Below are 16,397 nucleotides of genomic sequence, written 5' to 3'. Positions count from 1 at the left end.
CTATCCACTTAGCCTCGTCCTTGATTACAGAGTCTATTTGACAGACTGTAGAGGACAGTGAGAGTTTTGGCCTTACCCAGGGGACACACTTGGCCCTTCCAGTAAAAAGAGGCCACTAATGGAAGCAGAGGCCCTCGTCTCCACTCCACATTTTTATGTAGGCAATCCAGGCATTTATGGTAATCATAAAGTAGGGCCAAATGGATGGCAGGGTCAGCTCTAAGCGCTGAAAAACAGAGTGATGCAATCTTGTTTACAGCTGCTCTGGAGCGAGTGCTGCCACCTCCCTGTGAGTTCAGCCACAGCAGGTGTCTGTGCATGCTTGAAAAAAAAAAGAAAAAACATCTTGTGGGACCCCCACCGCCCCACATATCTGTCGCTTACTCACTCTTTCTGAGGTTGATAAACTCGCAGTGTTTATCAACCTCTGGGGAGAGTTTATAAAAAATGAATCAGTGCTCACTGGAGCAAGTATCAAGCTTAATGTTGAATGTTGGAACTTTTTTCCCCCTCTTATGCCATGACACCACCCATTCCCATGTGTTTTGAGCGAAGGGGGTTGCTGGCGTGAGAGGGAAGAGGAAGAGTCGCTGGTGAATCATGACTACACTTTATTAATATGCAAGTTTAAATGTGGATGCTTGTGTTTCTCTGTGAAAATGCTCCATCGTGATTGTGGCACAGCCTGGAGCCGAATGCTAATTTATTTTCTCATCTTCCCTGGCTTGAAAATCATTATAGCTGGTGGCGCACACCGGGCTGCCAGAAACCACGAGAAGCTACAAGCGGTTGTCCTCGCTGTGCAACCATGGTTGAGAGGGGTAAACTATTAGCTAATTGCTGAGGTGTGAGCGTTGTTCGCCAGGCGCAGCCAGAGGTGCAGGTTTTCCAGCCTGCTATTGTTTTCAAATTGCATCTACTGAGTACAGCTGCTTAGGATGAACATTAACTTCTCTTAATGTGACTGTCAAAAAAGCGGGAGGAAACGAGTTCAGTGTGTGGGAGGAAATGTGCGACGCTTAACGACTCATTTAAGAACATAATTTACAATTACGAGCAGGAAAAAAAAAAAATCACTTTAGGTCGAGATTAGATTTAAGATTGTAGTGATGATTTTACAGTGAAGGGGGCATTAAGAGAAATTACGCTATGATGCGGTAATCCGATGTAATGCTGTTGAAAAACTGAAAGGGAGGACAAAGATCAGCCACAGCCGAGACATCCCTGTGAGTGATTGGTACAGGGAGAAATTCCATTCTTCATGGCCTCCTATCCCTTCAGGCAGTGTATGGTTAAACAGTGGTGAATGGTTCATAAATGTGACGTGTGAACTTCACAAGCCAACAAAGTAGAGCTAGCAGATAACCTGAGAGTAAAAAAGCACCAGAAGGTGAGAGTCAGGAGTCTGCAGAGGACATATTAAGCTAAATGGCAATCGCTTTACAGCCAATCCCCACTCTACGTATGAAATTCAATCAGCGATGTAGACCTCTTGTAGATGAACAGGATTATGGGAGCACTGCTTCATTTTGCCATGCACAACAGACTGACAAGGGCAATAATAACGTGGTTTGTTACAGCAGACACTTATCAGCTGAATTTAATCTCAGTCCACAGGAATTACATTCAGAGACCAATTCAAATATACCGTCAGACAATGTAATCCATATCCATAGCCTTACAAATCCCTCGGTGCATTAATTCATCCCATACAGTCCACAAGATTAATAGTAGGCCGAGGAAAGATGTGATAAAGCCAGCAGAATACATTGTCCCGTTGGCCACCAGCACATAGGCTAATTTGTACGGCACTCAATACGAGCGCACAATGGTCATTGTTAAGACTGATCAAATTTCATAGACGCTAGTGCTATGATTAGCTTGAGGAGGAAATGTGTTCTCTGTAAGAGCATAAGTCCTGTATGCACTTAAGGAGGAGAGACTGAGGGATTGTGTCAGTGCCGAGGGCAGCATAGGCAGATCTCTGTGAAGCATGGGGTGGACAGCCGAGTGGAAGATTGTAGCTCACCCAAAAGCAATCAATTACAGGATTAGCCAGGTGTAGTCTTAACATGGTTTTATTCAATTGCATCTTTGCAAGTGCCACCACTTTGTGAGTCCACAGGACACATTAAGGTTTGTACATTTAATCCAAAATTGAAACTAGATAGAACATTTGGTAAAACGTGTGCTGTCGCTCTGATCTATCAGATGTCCTGTTGCCCAAACAGGCTATTGTGATCTCTGTTAATGCAAAATTGAGTAAACCAGCGAGCTTTGTTGAAGAAGTAATGTGAGGAAGTGTTTTTGGATTCATCTCATTGATGAAAAAAAAAAAAAAAAAAAAGCTTTACATTGCCGTTGCCTTGTCAACAAATCTGATGTTCCCTGCATGCTTGTCACTCAACCAAACTAGTGGAGGCACCACGAATGAACGGAACATTGTCAAACTCTAGCATAACATAGTTTAGAACAAGGCTATGTGGCTTGCTTTTGTATTCATTTGAATGATTTATGTGTAAGCTTTCAATCGTTGAAACTTGATGGTGTGTGTGTGTGTGTGTGTGTGTGTGTGTGTGTGTGTGTGTGTGTGTGTGTGTGTGTGTGTGTGTGTGTGTGTGTGTGTGTGTGTGTGTGTCAGCCGTAGTGCATACATTTAGTCTATGTGCAGGCCTGTGTGTATAGCTTCTAACTGACAAACCCAGATGCTTGTGGATTTAGTAACTGGCAGATTCTCAATAAATCATAACAGTGTCGATACAGTAATGGCTACTTACTTAATATACAATCACTGTAATGATGTCATATATTGTGAACGCATGTACTTTGCTTCGGATGAGATTAAAAAAAATAAAAATACCAAAACATATATGTGATTTCTTCTCCTGCAATAGAATGCTTCATGGATCAATCAAATTTGGTTATTATTCTGAAGCGGACCTCTGCATTCCTGCACCGTATGTGAACTGCTTAGCGTATCACGTACAACTTCACACCTTTGTTACAAGTCTCCAGTAGCGTCATGCAGACACATAAGTCTCACAGTTTGTGTGCAAGGGTTTTTTTTTCCACCAGTACAGTACCAGATGTAATACACCCCCACATCACACTGACTGAAAACAGTGCGCCTCAACAAGTCTCACTGAGAGTGTACATCGCAGAACTAGAGGAAGTAGAAAGGAGGTGCAATGGAAAGTTACTTTATTACTTGCTAATTAGTCACATGCCTTCAAAAGTAAGAGTAAAGTGTGTGTGTGTGTGTGTGTGTGTGTGTGTGTGTGTGTGTGTGTGTGTGTGTGTGTGTGTGTGTGTGTGTGTGTGTGTGTGTGTGTGTGTGTGTGTGTGTGTGTGTGTACACATATGTTCTTCTGGGTCATGGCAGAGTTTGCGAGTGTTTAACCCTCTGCCCTTTCCAACTTAATGGACTCCCTGCGGACTTAAAATCTATCTCTCTTTCTCTCTCTTTCTCTCTCTCTCTCTCTCTCTCTCTCTCTCTCTCTCTCTCTCTCTCTCTCTCTCTCTCTCTCTCTCTCTCTCTCTCTCTCTCTCTCTCTCTCTCTCTGAAGCTTTCAGAACCCTCTCTGCCTGCTCACATGCACACACACCTTGCCATACCTACTGATTTTGTGTAGAGAATAAGTTGTGATTGGATGACACTCCTGAAGCACTGTTATTTTAACATTCCTTATCAGTGAGATTTTTGACACATTGTATGCAATATTTAAGTAAAGAAGGGTGTTGCTGGTAAGTCGTTACTATGCTGTACATGCCTGGCCACATAGCTTACACGGCTGCAGTCATGTGTTATACTGACAGGGAAGGCAAAGATAAGACATTGTTATTAAACATGGTATGAATGATTGAACACACAATATATTGCGGTATAGAGGAAAAACTGCTGTATGTGTTTATCTGTTCCATTTTCTGAGGCCCTTTGATGTTCGCTGCCAAGATTATGTTTTGAAATGCTATGACGCACGACGCAAACTGAGGGCTACTTCTAGTGTTTCAGCCTCTGAAATGTTATTTAAAGAGCGTGAAAATGTATACGATTAGGCCTACATGGTTTTCTCTGCAGCCACTCCGCTCTGAGATACCAAACAGAAAATGTCCCCTTAAGGAAACGTAGCAGATGAACTGTTTGTGAGGGAGTTCAAAGGCAAAAACAATCCCACATTCAGACCACGCTAAAGTAGAAAGGGGGAAAATGCATTCAAGTTGGAGGAGAAAAGAAAGAAAAAAGATCTGCTGTAAAGCCGTAGAATACAATTCATCTTGTCGCGGTCCCTGCGAGGAGCGTGTAATCGCAATGACACACTGGTGTAATCCATTTAAAACACTTTGGCTCGGGCCTAGGCTGCTTTGACTTCCTCTGCAGGCTCGTGCCATCATCTTCATTTCAGATACGTTTCACTGACTGCCCGCAATTAGCCAGGATGTGTAAGCTGCCTTGTCGTCCACCTGCTCGGGCTGCCAGGCGAGCATCTTGTCCTGGATGCATTACATGACTGGCAAGAGCGTGAAGAAAAAAAAAAAAAGATAATGACCCGCTTGTCTCAGGCAGAGGTGAAGTGCAAGCCTATTCGCTTGTCCACAGACATGTAATCTGTCTCGAGAGGTGCTCTCTCCTCTGCGCGTTGCCTTTCTGAGACACGGTAGACCCACCCAACCTGACTAGGCAATGAGCTTAGAGTAATGGTGTCACCGGAGCGCTGAATCTCATTGAGAGCAAACATTATCTCACACTGAACGGTCACAATGGTGTCTGGAGGGAAGGCTCGGGTGAGTTATTACACAGCGAGTTTTAATCTTACAGGAGGAAATACACTTTTGCCTTTTACTGCAGGGAGAGCAGAGAGCAACCTGGGTCCACTCTGCATGTGCTTCTCTGTGCTCGAATGAGGCTAATTGAACTAATTACGCACTCAGGGATTCCAAATTAAACATCTTGTTGGCATTAAACTGTGGATGATTTATACTCACCTATAAACTTTGCCCACTGCTGCCCACCACGACTGTGTTTATGCATCGTTGCTTTAATTATGACTATTTGATAATGGGCGTTCCAAGAGGACAGGAGTATTGGTTAAACATGTTCAGGGTGGCGAGGAATGGGATGAATGATAAATAGTGGCTTTACTACAGAAGAGTTTCTCATAAACAACCTGTAATGGACCTCCCAAAAGGCAGTATATGTGACTGGGGCTTCAACGAAGGATTATTTTCATTACCACTTTGATAAGCTTTGTTGGTGAATCATTTATTATATGATATCAGAACAAATGCAACAAATGTAACAAACCCTTGGTTATACTCAACAGATTTCCAACAGATTGACGGTACGTGGATGTCCTCGCACAGATTTCATTTTTCATTTTCAGTTGATGAGTTAATTGTATCAGCGCTGACCTTCTACAGAAGAAGCAAAGCTGTATGCGGCACACTTGTTAGAAAGTTCAAGGCACGAAACAGGACCATTGTGGACCTTTTCTAATTGCATGAAAGAATCTGAATTAAATGCCGTGCATGAGGAGCAGCCACAGGACTTTCTTCACACCTATTAGAACACCGAGGTAATAGTGCCATGCAGTGGTGACCACCGAGAGAGATTTTTTCTTTTATGAAAATGTCAAACTTGATTTATAGAATATCTTTCACTTATTTTGATTCCTACAATGCAACTTGCATTGTTTCTGGCACCGAATGACAGGATCGTTCAGCCCAGCCTAGTTGGGACATATCAGTGACGAGCCTTGTAGTCAGGTAGGCCATAATATGCCAGGTCTTCACAAACAAGTGGTCTAATCTTGCTAGCAATAATGTAAACTCTTTTTCTCTCTGAGGATATCGCATTCCCCAAGTCAACAGTTCAATCTCACCTCCCTCGCCCACTTCTCTCCAAGCAGCAGATGCCATTATTTGTCTTGCCCCCCCACTTCTCCTTCTCCTCACCCACCTTCATTCTGGGCCCACTAGATGGATCGGCTCTCCCTCAACCCATGCTTCCTCTGTGCCTCCTCAGACAGGGAGATTGATTTGTCTACAGGACGCCTCTGACCTTTGATATGATCCAATAACGGACGCATGGCCCTAACCAAATTAGACAATCAAAGGGGAGGCACATTAGAAGTGAGATGAGGTGTTTCCCTTTCCCTCACAGCATTCCTCCGCCTTTTTCCATGATGGTTAGATCCATCGTCCATCTCCTGCCTGCCCATATCAGACACCCAGGGGAAAATAAAAGATGTGTTTTCAGATTGCACTTTGCCTAAAGGCTCTTTCGGACAAATTTAATTTTCACCTGACATCGATTTTCCCCTTACGCAGTGGGTCCTAATGTTATCTATGGTGTATTTCTGTGCTACGCAGGAATACTGGGAGACGATGCCCTGGACTAGTGCATGTCAGAAGACACTGTATACAATATGTCTTCCTCAGGGGACGGAAATGATTGAGAAGCTACCCTTTCCTTCATGTCAGTTCTTTGTTGTGTCTTTTCTATCATTGGGGATATTCCCCAAATCCCCTTTTAACAGCATCTGTTGACTTGACATGATCTAATCTTGGTAGTGAACCAGCAGACTTTGTTTTTCATTTAAGTATCCATGCGCTTGATTTTGCCCAACTAATAAAGTTAGATGTAGCAAATTAAAACCGCACAGACTTGTTTCCCTCCTGTAGTGAAAGTTAGTGTGCAAGACACTTTTATGTCTAAAAATACACCTGGTACCAAGGGATTGTGTGCCCCATCTTATCAGTAGCTGGCTCCCATTATAATACAGTGAGCCTAAGCGTGAGTTGGACCGGCACTTTTGAGTGGTCCAGGATAAAAATCAAGGAGCTTTGTCTGCATGATCATGAATAGTGCTTGTTTTGTACCCTTCATGTTTGTGGGAATAACTATGTGGAAATTCAAAATGGGTTAAGTAGACCTTATTCTATTTATAAACCTTAATAATTAATGTCAGATAATTAAGATCCTCAACAAGCTGCAGTAGAGCTTTGACATGAATGACATCATTAGAAAACACTGCATCATGATGTGAAAACAAAAAGTACCGATGATAACACACGAATTGTATCATCAAGAAAAGACAACACGTCAGCTTCTACCTGTTTTGACATTTTAAGAACCACTGGGGTGTCAGGGTTGAGTGAATTTCCATGGCAGCCTAACTTTAAAAAAAAAAAAAGAAAGTAGAAAGCCAGACAGAAGAAAGGATAGATTTCTGACAGATCCCAGCCTTCTTTCATTGGAACATATGAAGGGGAAAACAAAGGGTGGAAGAGGAGGATGAGGGGAAGGGGTGGCTTCAAAGTGGGGCGACGGCGCTGAGTAGCTAACAAATGGTGTGAAAACACACATCAACTTGCACCGATACACATGAGACCTGGTATCACAAGCCATGACAAATAACCAGGCTTGTGTATGAACAGAAGGAGGGTGTTTGTGTATGAAGGGAGAATGAAGCAGAGGGGGTAGCATGAGGAGATGCAACCCCCTCCCTGTTTTTGGCATGTCGGTGCTCCTTGGTACCATTTGTTTGTCATCTTAAACTGGCAGGGAGCTCAGGAAGCCAGGGTCTTACATAAACCCTACCCAGTATGGCTCTGTGCTGGGGAACTGATCCCTCCCAAAACCCTCATTGTTATTCTCTCATGATGCCCAGGGATCTGCCGAGCACCCACAGCCAAACCTACAGCAGGGCTTGAGTGGGAGGTGGGGGTGCTGTGTTTACATGTGTGCTCTGTCAGGGGACTGAGCTAACTGCACACACAGGATTATAGATGGAACTCAACTTTCTAAGATTGCGCTGTTAAATGCTCATTATGTTATCTACACATGCTCATGTTTTACTTTTTAAATTCCACTTTACTTTTATATCTCTGTCATGCCAGTTTCCTCCACAGCAGATTTAGTCATAAATAGCCACTCAGTTATGGATTCCTGTTTATTAATCCTTTCTGGTCCGTTATGCTGCGGACTTTATGCGATTACAACCATTTAAAATACAGACTGTGAGACAGGTCTTTGTCAAATTGAATTTCCCCCTCTGTATAATAACTCACCACACAAACTGCAAGATATTCATCAACGGAAAAGGGGAGGATTTCAAAATGTACAATTTAATGGACTTCGGCACATTTTAAGGGCTGTCCACTTTCTCCTATGTGTAGAGATTACAACCTATCTCCATGGCCTTAGAGCCGATGAGCCTGTCAGGGGGTTGATTTAAATGTCCAAGGTAGGGCTTGATCAAAAAGTGTCCTCTTCCAGCCTGATCAAAGTCGATGAGGCCTCTGGGTCCCGTGAAATCCATGCCATGCACTCTCAACCTCAGTATTTACAGTACAGAGCTCAGCTCCATTCAATGAAAAATGTACGGAGCATCACTAGCCATATCTGTTTCCATCCCGTCTGCCAGTTATGCAAAAATAATTTACTCATGATTGTCTGGAAATCCACGTATAGATTTAAATGTCTATTCAGGCATTTTAAAAGGAGACTTCTGAGGATCTTTACGTTTACTGTGGTGCTGCATATATTTTTGAACTGTACTTTAGCTGGCTGTGAAACACTATTAATAAATGATATGCTGTGGATTCTAGCCTCACTGATCCCACCGCAATGGTTGGATTATTTCATATTCAATATTAAGAATTGTTTTATAATCTTGTGGGACCTGAGAGATTTTTTCTGTAAAGCATAATAATGAGTTTTCTAAAACTAGACCCTGTTTAAATAACTTTTAAAACTATATAATACCCTCACAGTACAACTTGTTTTCTTTTTCAGCTAAACAATACTCCAGTGCCCATTATGGAGGGTAAAAGAAATGCTGTTCAAAGTGACCTCCAAGTGACTACTGGAATGGCTTTAAGGTATGAATATAAACATAATAGTGTGAATGTAAAAGCTGCTGGGAGAAACAAGAGATTGCTGCATCTGCAGGTAAAACTAAGCTCAGGCCTCATCAAAAATATACCTGTAAGGAACATTTTTGCCAGCCTTCCTTTTTTCTCATTACTGAAAGCATCACTTTAAAAAAGAAAAAAATAGAGACAGGAAAGTGTCTGGAATTATAAGCATCCCTGGCATGAAGAAAGAAAGAATGAATGTTATCTTGAGGTCAGAGGCGACCAATCTGACTAGGAATACAACAAACTGTTATTCGGGTTCACTTTCCTTTTCTGCTACTTTATTTTTTTCCCAAACCCTTTGATACGCTCTACCCTTTCCCATGGTGGAAGTCCCTTGGATAGCAACTGAGTAGGTCTAATTGATTTCTCTTGTTCATGTCGGTTAGAGGCAGCAGCATCGAACTGTGCAGAGTACCCTGGCTCCAGCTTGCCTGCGTTATTCCTTTCTGTTTTCTTGTCCCAGTAGACTTTAATGCCAACACTCAACATACCGGTGCCCTCTTCAATCTTTCAGGGTAGCCGGATAGCAGAGGAGTACCATGCAAAAGCATGTTTGGAGATTTATTTTTAAATCCACACCATGGTGCAGTGCATGTGGCTTACAAAAAGGTCAGGATGTAAGATCACAATGCTATTTGCTCTCTAGGAACAAGTCCTTATTCCCTTTATCCAAAGAACTACCAGTGAGCTGTGCTAACATGCAAGGAGGAAAGATTATACTGTGCATACGTGTACAGTCCACTGCAATCCAATGGAACAGAACTGCACTTTTGTCACTAATGAATATTCATATTTATTTCAGTTTGTCATATAGCTTTTAATTCAGCTTTATAGCCCATGTAAAGCTGCAGTTAGTGTAGCTGTTGCTGTATAATACTGTACAGATGTTCATGATATTGTGTCCAGCCCAGTGTACATGGCCATTAGTTCAGACAGGGATTCTGGCTCAGGGCAGCACATTCATAACATGCTCCTCGTGTCTGCGTCTTTCGTCATTTTGTATCCATCAGTTTTGTGAGTTCCTGTCATGTCAGAGCAGGGAGAAAGCAACGTTGTTTTTGTTTTTGTTTTTTTTCCAAGTTCAACCTCACAATACGGACACAGGTTTTCTTGAGGCAATAACAATGCAGAAAGTCAAGCAGAGAAGGGAAACATCCACCCCAGCCTTCATCGCTGAGATGAATTTCAAATACTGCATCACTGAGTCTGGGTTACAACTCCTGCTGCCGTGAGAGGGAAGTAAGTTAGGTAACAGGGAATAATAGCGTACTGTAGAGGACAGCCATATTTTTGGTGACTTTGTCATGGCTTCAAGGTACAGGCGGCTAAGCACGTATAAAAGCAGTGCACTAATGAAATGAAATCAACTCGCTGATACAACTTACATACATGCCAATGTACAGGACACTCAGCAAGGCTACTGCACAGCAGACCAACATCCTATTATTCCTATTCAAATGTCATCGTGATGTATTTAAATTCCATTTGTATTGGACAAATATTATTGCATTTGCCCTGCAGTGTTGCTTTGCATGCTGTGCAGAGTAAGAACGTGATGGCAATTTAAACCGCGCTGTTGACAATCATGAAATATTGTGACATTTTTATCACCAGTGGTGCAAGAAAGGCCAGGAAAGCTTTGTTGTCTATATGCTCCGGATCAAACGATGTGATCATACGGACATTTGAAGCAATGTTGCTCTGTCTCTACCTCTCTCTGTGGACAGAGCTGCCACAGCCTGTCCTCTGCAGGCAGCTAGGTCTCTACGGACAGTTTGGATGTAGGTAATGTCTTTCTTTTGGATCAGTCGCGGTGGTCAGATAGTTTCCCACCGTGTACTGTCTGTTTACAGCCAAATAGCATTGAATAGGGTTTTGAGATTTGTGTCAGATAGTTAATGTAATTTTTTTTTTTTTCTTTAGCTGTTATTAGGTTGGGCCAGATTGTGAGAGGGCTGTCCTGAGGCTGTGTGCCGTTAGAGGAGGTGAGCCTCAGGGCCAGCTGGCTGAGGGGACTCCTCTCTATGTTCAACTCTTTGGTGTTGTAATGGTAAGAGTTAGGCTCACTTGTTTACAGGTGGTTGTTGAATTTGATTCGTTCTTTTTTGTATCCTATTTAAAAGGAGAAATTGACCTAGATCAGCTCGGCTTCCGTTGGTGATGGTGTTCCTGTAGACTCTGAGAATGCTCTTTCAAGTCTCAGTGTGTAGGTTCGATTGAGTCTTTGTACCATCTCTCATAAAGGTATTATTAACAAAACACCCAAGGTACAATTCATAAAATCAAAGAAAATAGCAGAACACACTGAATGTGAGTGTTTCAGAGACTGGAATTTGTGTCAATGTAGTCAAAGTTATGTATAGTACAGTACATTAGTCAGGTTTTAAAAACCAGATAAATTATAGGCCTACCAAACAGGTTGAATAATGTACTGTATACAAAAAACATCTAAAAATAGACATGAATATAGATTTGTGCTTCTCAGAATCCACTGGCTGTCCTTTTTTTGGACATTATGCTGGAATCATCTCGCATTTAAACATCTCTCTCTCTCTCTCTCTCTCTCTCTCTCTCTCTCTCTCTCTCTCTCTCTCTCTCTCTGTATTTCCATCCTCTATCCTTTAATCTAAATTTAGATCCCAACGATGATTCAAGAAGTTGCCCCCTGCTGGCCATTAGAAAGAATGCAAGTTAAGGCACTTCCTCATTGGCTTTACTTTTCAGACCCATAGGTTGCCGCCTGATCTATCTCAGTTACATAACATAAGCAGTCTGCAAAGGTTCACCTTCCAACTGTATCATATACATCAGGCTTAATAGCATTGATGTCTCCTGCAAAAGGCAAAAGTTGTTGTTAAACAACTTAATGAGAGTCTGATTTATGACTGGAGCCAAGTGCCTGATAAATAAACAGCACAAGTGAGCGGGTTTCATCTCACGCAGCATTTTCTAATCAACAGCTATGAAAAATACATTGTATTTAAGGTTGTGTCTGTGTGTGTGGGTAAGTGTGTTGAAGCAATTTCAATTACTCATTCATCGCTAACCGCATACAGTATATGCATGAAATGGCTGATGAGTTGCATGTACATCCACCAAACTGAAAGTCTCCAAACACTGAATGTCTGGAAAACACACACATTGTCTTAAGATGAATGCTACACACCTGATTCATTCACAGGTCACTGAACACATCTGTCGTTATACAACATGCATGTTTGCTCAGCTTCCCGTGGAGTGATATGTGTCGCCCTACCACTCTCTTCGAATCACAATTAGATGGCATCTTGTGCCATGCTTGGCTTCATGGGATGAAGAAACTTTGGCGACGAATGCGTCAGCTAGCACAAAATGAAGCCCGCCTCATCCAAGAGCATTAAGATGTGGATAAATAAATAAAACATGCCACCATGAGAGGAGAGGTAATGTGACAGGGATTTTTCTTTTTTTTTTCTGCTTTCATGGTGGCAGGCACACACATTTTATTTTGGGATGAATCAAAATGTCCTAAAGACGCCTGCGTCAGGTGTATCTAATTATCTGACGGCGCATCCTCATTATAAAACGGCCCCAGGGAGTCAGCTACTCGTCTTGCCAAGCCTTGGACCGCAATCAAAAGGTGTATCTCATAGTAAAAACGCAGGGAAAGTACGGCTGCTACTCTTCCGTAGGTGTTCCGCTTTCACCTTTTTTTGCTGAAAATTGGGCAATATTTGCTCTCTTCTTATACTGTATTGCTGAGAAGTCATTGTATAAATACAGTGACTGTAGTTTCAACAACGTGTGCATTGTGCGACATTCGACAAACGTATCTATACAGTAAGACCGTCTGAGAGATGTGCATTGCAAGAAAAAAAAAGCTATAAATTAATTAGCAGCTGTTATGACAGCCCCTTGCCATCTCAGCCATGCCCCGATTATGTCACCTGGAGGAAGTTTATAAACCATAATTACAGCTTACTCCTGTTCCTCTCCAGGGAGGTGCAGCAGGCAAAGGAAAAGCGGGCGTGTTGTCAACACAGCCGCACTAGAGCAACCAGTGTTAAGGCGTAATTATTGGGAGGAAAAGATTTGCAGAAATGCGGCTATCTAACTGGCAGCGCTGGCTGTGGCTCTCAGGGTCATTGTGGAGGAGCTTGTGCAACTGTGAGAAAGCAGACCTGTCTCCCCCGCTTACTACTTCCAGCTGCTGCTCAAATCCCATCCAGCGGTGATTGATGTGGGCCTGGCGAGTAGCTTTGGGAGCATCACTCAGTCAGAAGGAAGACGGAGGGAAATTGCAGAATTTGTGTTTGTAAAATGGGAATGCTGCTGGGTGAAGGATGGCAAGGGGCGTTCTTACCTGTGACTAATTCGTATAAGCTTTGCAAGAAATTCACTGCCTGACAGCAAATGATTCAAATCCACTGTTGTGCTCAGAACTGTCTATACACACAGGGATAACTAGCCGAAAGGACTGCTGTATTTCAACATTTCATCATGTTGCGTGTTATCATTGGTACACAATCAGATTTTGAATGATGTCCACAGTGTTTCTATATTCCATAGTGCTTTGCAATTTTAAGCAAGAAACTCATAAGCATAGATAGATAGATATAAGCATCCCTGATCACCTCAGCAGCATCAGCAAATCTCTAACCCCAGGGTGACATTAGTGAAGCAATGCTAAATCCGGTCCAAAAAGGATACCCACATCTCAGTAACTCTGACCCCACATCACAAAACAACTTTAACCCACGATGATTATCATATCTAACAAAATTAAGTGTACTTTTGAGCCATGTGATGGTGTTGTTAGTTGTTAAATCCTAAGTGCCCTCATGTCCTAGTTTCCTGTCCATTTAGTTCTTCTTGAAATGCAACTGTAGCCTATCTCTTGCACTGCCTCATGACTGGCAGACCGTAATGCTATTACCTCTCCTGAATGGCCACGCTCACTTAGCCCTCTGTCACTCTACTCATGCCAGGGAAGACACATCGCTCTGGCTGTGTGAGCTGCCCTTGCCCTCATTTGTGGTTGCCTCTCCTCGGCGTGGCTTGCTACAACATACTGAGGCACACAAACTTTTCAGTCCATTATCCTGCCTTTTAGAGGCTTTTTTTCTCTTCTCAGGCTTTAAAGTATGACTGGAAATGGCGATTAATTGGCTATGTATGAATCACTTGTCAGCAGAAGTCTGACAAATACTCTTTAGCAGATGAAGGGTTGTATAAATCATGTTGTTTGGTAACTTCCAAATATAGCTGGCACCGATGGGGAAATAACATGGTCCTCTGCTGACACCCTTACTGCGCATGATCCGCTGTCAATCACCAGTGAAATCTGTCATCAACGCCTGTCAGATAACAGCAGCGAAATGGGTAAACCGGGTGAGTCACAGCCCGCCCACCGTCTACATCACCTGAGTCAGGAACAGGCACGCGCGCACGCGCGCGCACATACGTCCAAAGACAAACCATTCAAAAATGTCTCAGTTGTCAGGACCAAACATCGAAGCAAACTTTCTCAGCACGTCCCACAACTAACGCACAGAACATCTCAGAAATGGTTGCGTGCGTGCGTGAGTGCGTGCGCGTGCATCCTTTATATTTGAAAGAGGGGTAGAGCATCGTTTGGGGCAAATATGCCTCTGTGGTTTGAGCGTAGTATGTGTTCTAAATGATGACGTTGAAAACAAATGTGTAAATATCTCGCCACCATCTGGAGTGTAACGGCGAGCGGCAGACCGGTGCATGTTGAGCGCTACATGAACCATAGCGCAGCTTGAAGATATGCAAAAATATGCGCCCCGGGCACCGACTCACATCGCGGCACGACACACAACTTGAAGTGGACGCCAGATCGACACTTAATTCCACACATCAGAAACACGAAGAGCAGCTTTCAACTGCAAATCACAATTAGAAGATGCAGGGGGAAAAAAAGTCTATACTACTTACTATATACCCAGGCGGTAGAATGCAAAGCCCCGGTAACTGTAATTAAAATAGAAGAATGGGAAAATGAACGATACGCTTGTTTGATTTTTTTTTTTCATTAAAAGTGAACTCAATATGGTAAATAGCCGCATGCATTCCAAACCATGAAGCTTTTTGGATAGCGAAAGGTCCACTTACCGGGGCTGTCCGAATAAATTCCTTAGGAAATTCCAGAGGAGTCCCTTCTTCCTTCTCTCAAAGTCAGAAAACAGCAATGCTTTTCTTATTCCAAAAACAGGCCCGTGGTTGAACTGAAAGAGAGAAGAGACCAAAACAGCCACAACAAATTCCATTAGAACTGGGAGTCCCCCCCCACCACCCAAAAAGTGTTGACATAACATCTGTGAAGAGCAGCAAACAAAAAAAGGCAACTCGTAACACATTGGCGGAATGGACAGATGGTACCTGCTCTCTTTATCACTGTCGACAAAGACAATGAAAGCGGCAATAAGACGGGCAGAAAACTGAGAGAGCGCTGAGCTTTTCTTAGGAAACGCAGCCCCAGCGTGCTGTCAGATTACACCAGCGCGCTCACACACATACACACACACACACACACACACACATACACACATACACACACACACACACACACACACACACACACACACGCTCACGGCTCCCGGCGACGGCTGTAGAGGGAGCGAGAGGGAGGGAGGGAGGGAAGAGACCGGGATGGCAGGGATGCTGCGCTCAAAGCTGCACTTCTCGGGCCAGCCGCATGATGGCCAGCTAGAGGGGCAGCTGACTGGGATTTTCACATTTCCCACCATGGCGAATTTAACAGCCAGAGGGCAACTTCAATGAGGTGCTGAAGGCCGACATCCTCATTATGATCTTTTAAACAATCTTAATATTAATGTTGGGGGAAAAAAATAAATAGCATCTGCTATCTCTACAGTTCTTACAATTATCATTATGTATTGGGATACTGTCTACACCTGGCAGCTTGCACATTGATGGATCTGAATGGTTGTAAGCTCGCTTAATAGCTGGGCACTCCAACTTTACTTGAGTGCTTCCATTTGATGCTATTTTTTTATATTTCCACTCCACTACAGTCAGAGGGGAAATGCATTTTTTACTCACCTTACGCAACACACTATAAAATGGTTAAAATTAGCTCAACCTCGACCAAAAACAACCGTAAAATGCATATGGACACATTCATGTTTCAGTGACAATAATCTAACAGTGTATAATATCCAAATGAAGAGTACTTTAAATTATACTTTAAGTGCATTTTTCCTCATTATACTTATGTACCTTTACTGAATTGACACTTTGTGTATTGCTATTACTTAAGTAAAGGATCTGAATGAGTCATCCACCAGTGACCTCGAATAGGAACTAATGCTTAGCCTACATTACTGAGTGTTTTAGGTTTCAGTATATAACGTGGAGACGTGTTAGTACTCAGTAGTGATTTTACTTGTCAGCAGGGAAAGCACAACACTAATGTATCAGAGCGCCCCAATGACTCACCATGACAACAG

General features: G+C 42.9%; 1 protein-coding gene across 33 annotated transcripts in view; it reads right to left on the bottom strand.

The window, feature by feature from the left end:
• LOC137874609 (receptor-type tyrosine-protein phosphatase delta-like) overlaps nucleotides 1-15,452 on the bottom strand; it is a 333,500-nt gene extending 318,048 nt beyond the window's left edge. For 12 of the 33 annotated variants that reach the window (XM_068713400.1, XM_068713403.1, XM_068713402.1 and 9 more), the window contains exons 1-3: nucleotides 15,307-15,450; nucleotides 15,040-15,152; nucleotides 14,863-14,898 (exon numbers count right to left, since the gene is read on the bottom strand). The gene's annotated coding sequence lies outside the window, so the exon portion shown is untranslated. Of the gene's footprint in view, nucleotides 1-14,862; nucleotides 14,899-15,039; nucleotides 15,153-15,306 lie in introns of all 33 variants that reach the window. The other 21 variants (XM_068713389.1, XM_068713393.1, XM_068713391.1 and 18 more) reach the window with 5 other exon arrangements.
• Nucleotides 15,453-16,397: the final 945 nt, after the last annotated feature.

Source organism: Cebidichthys violaceus, unplaced genomic scaffold (genome assembly GCF_023349555.1).
Source record: "Cebidichthys violaceus isolate CVI_PGR_0920_01 unplaced genomic scaffold, fCebVio1.0.p SCAF_19, whole genome shotgun sequence".
In the NCBI taxonomy this organism is placed as follows: Eukaryota; Metazoa; Chordata; class Actinopteri; order Perciformes; family Stichaeidae; genus Cebidichthys; species Cebidichthys violaceus.
This window is presented reverse-complemented; position numbering and strand designations above follow the sequence as displayed.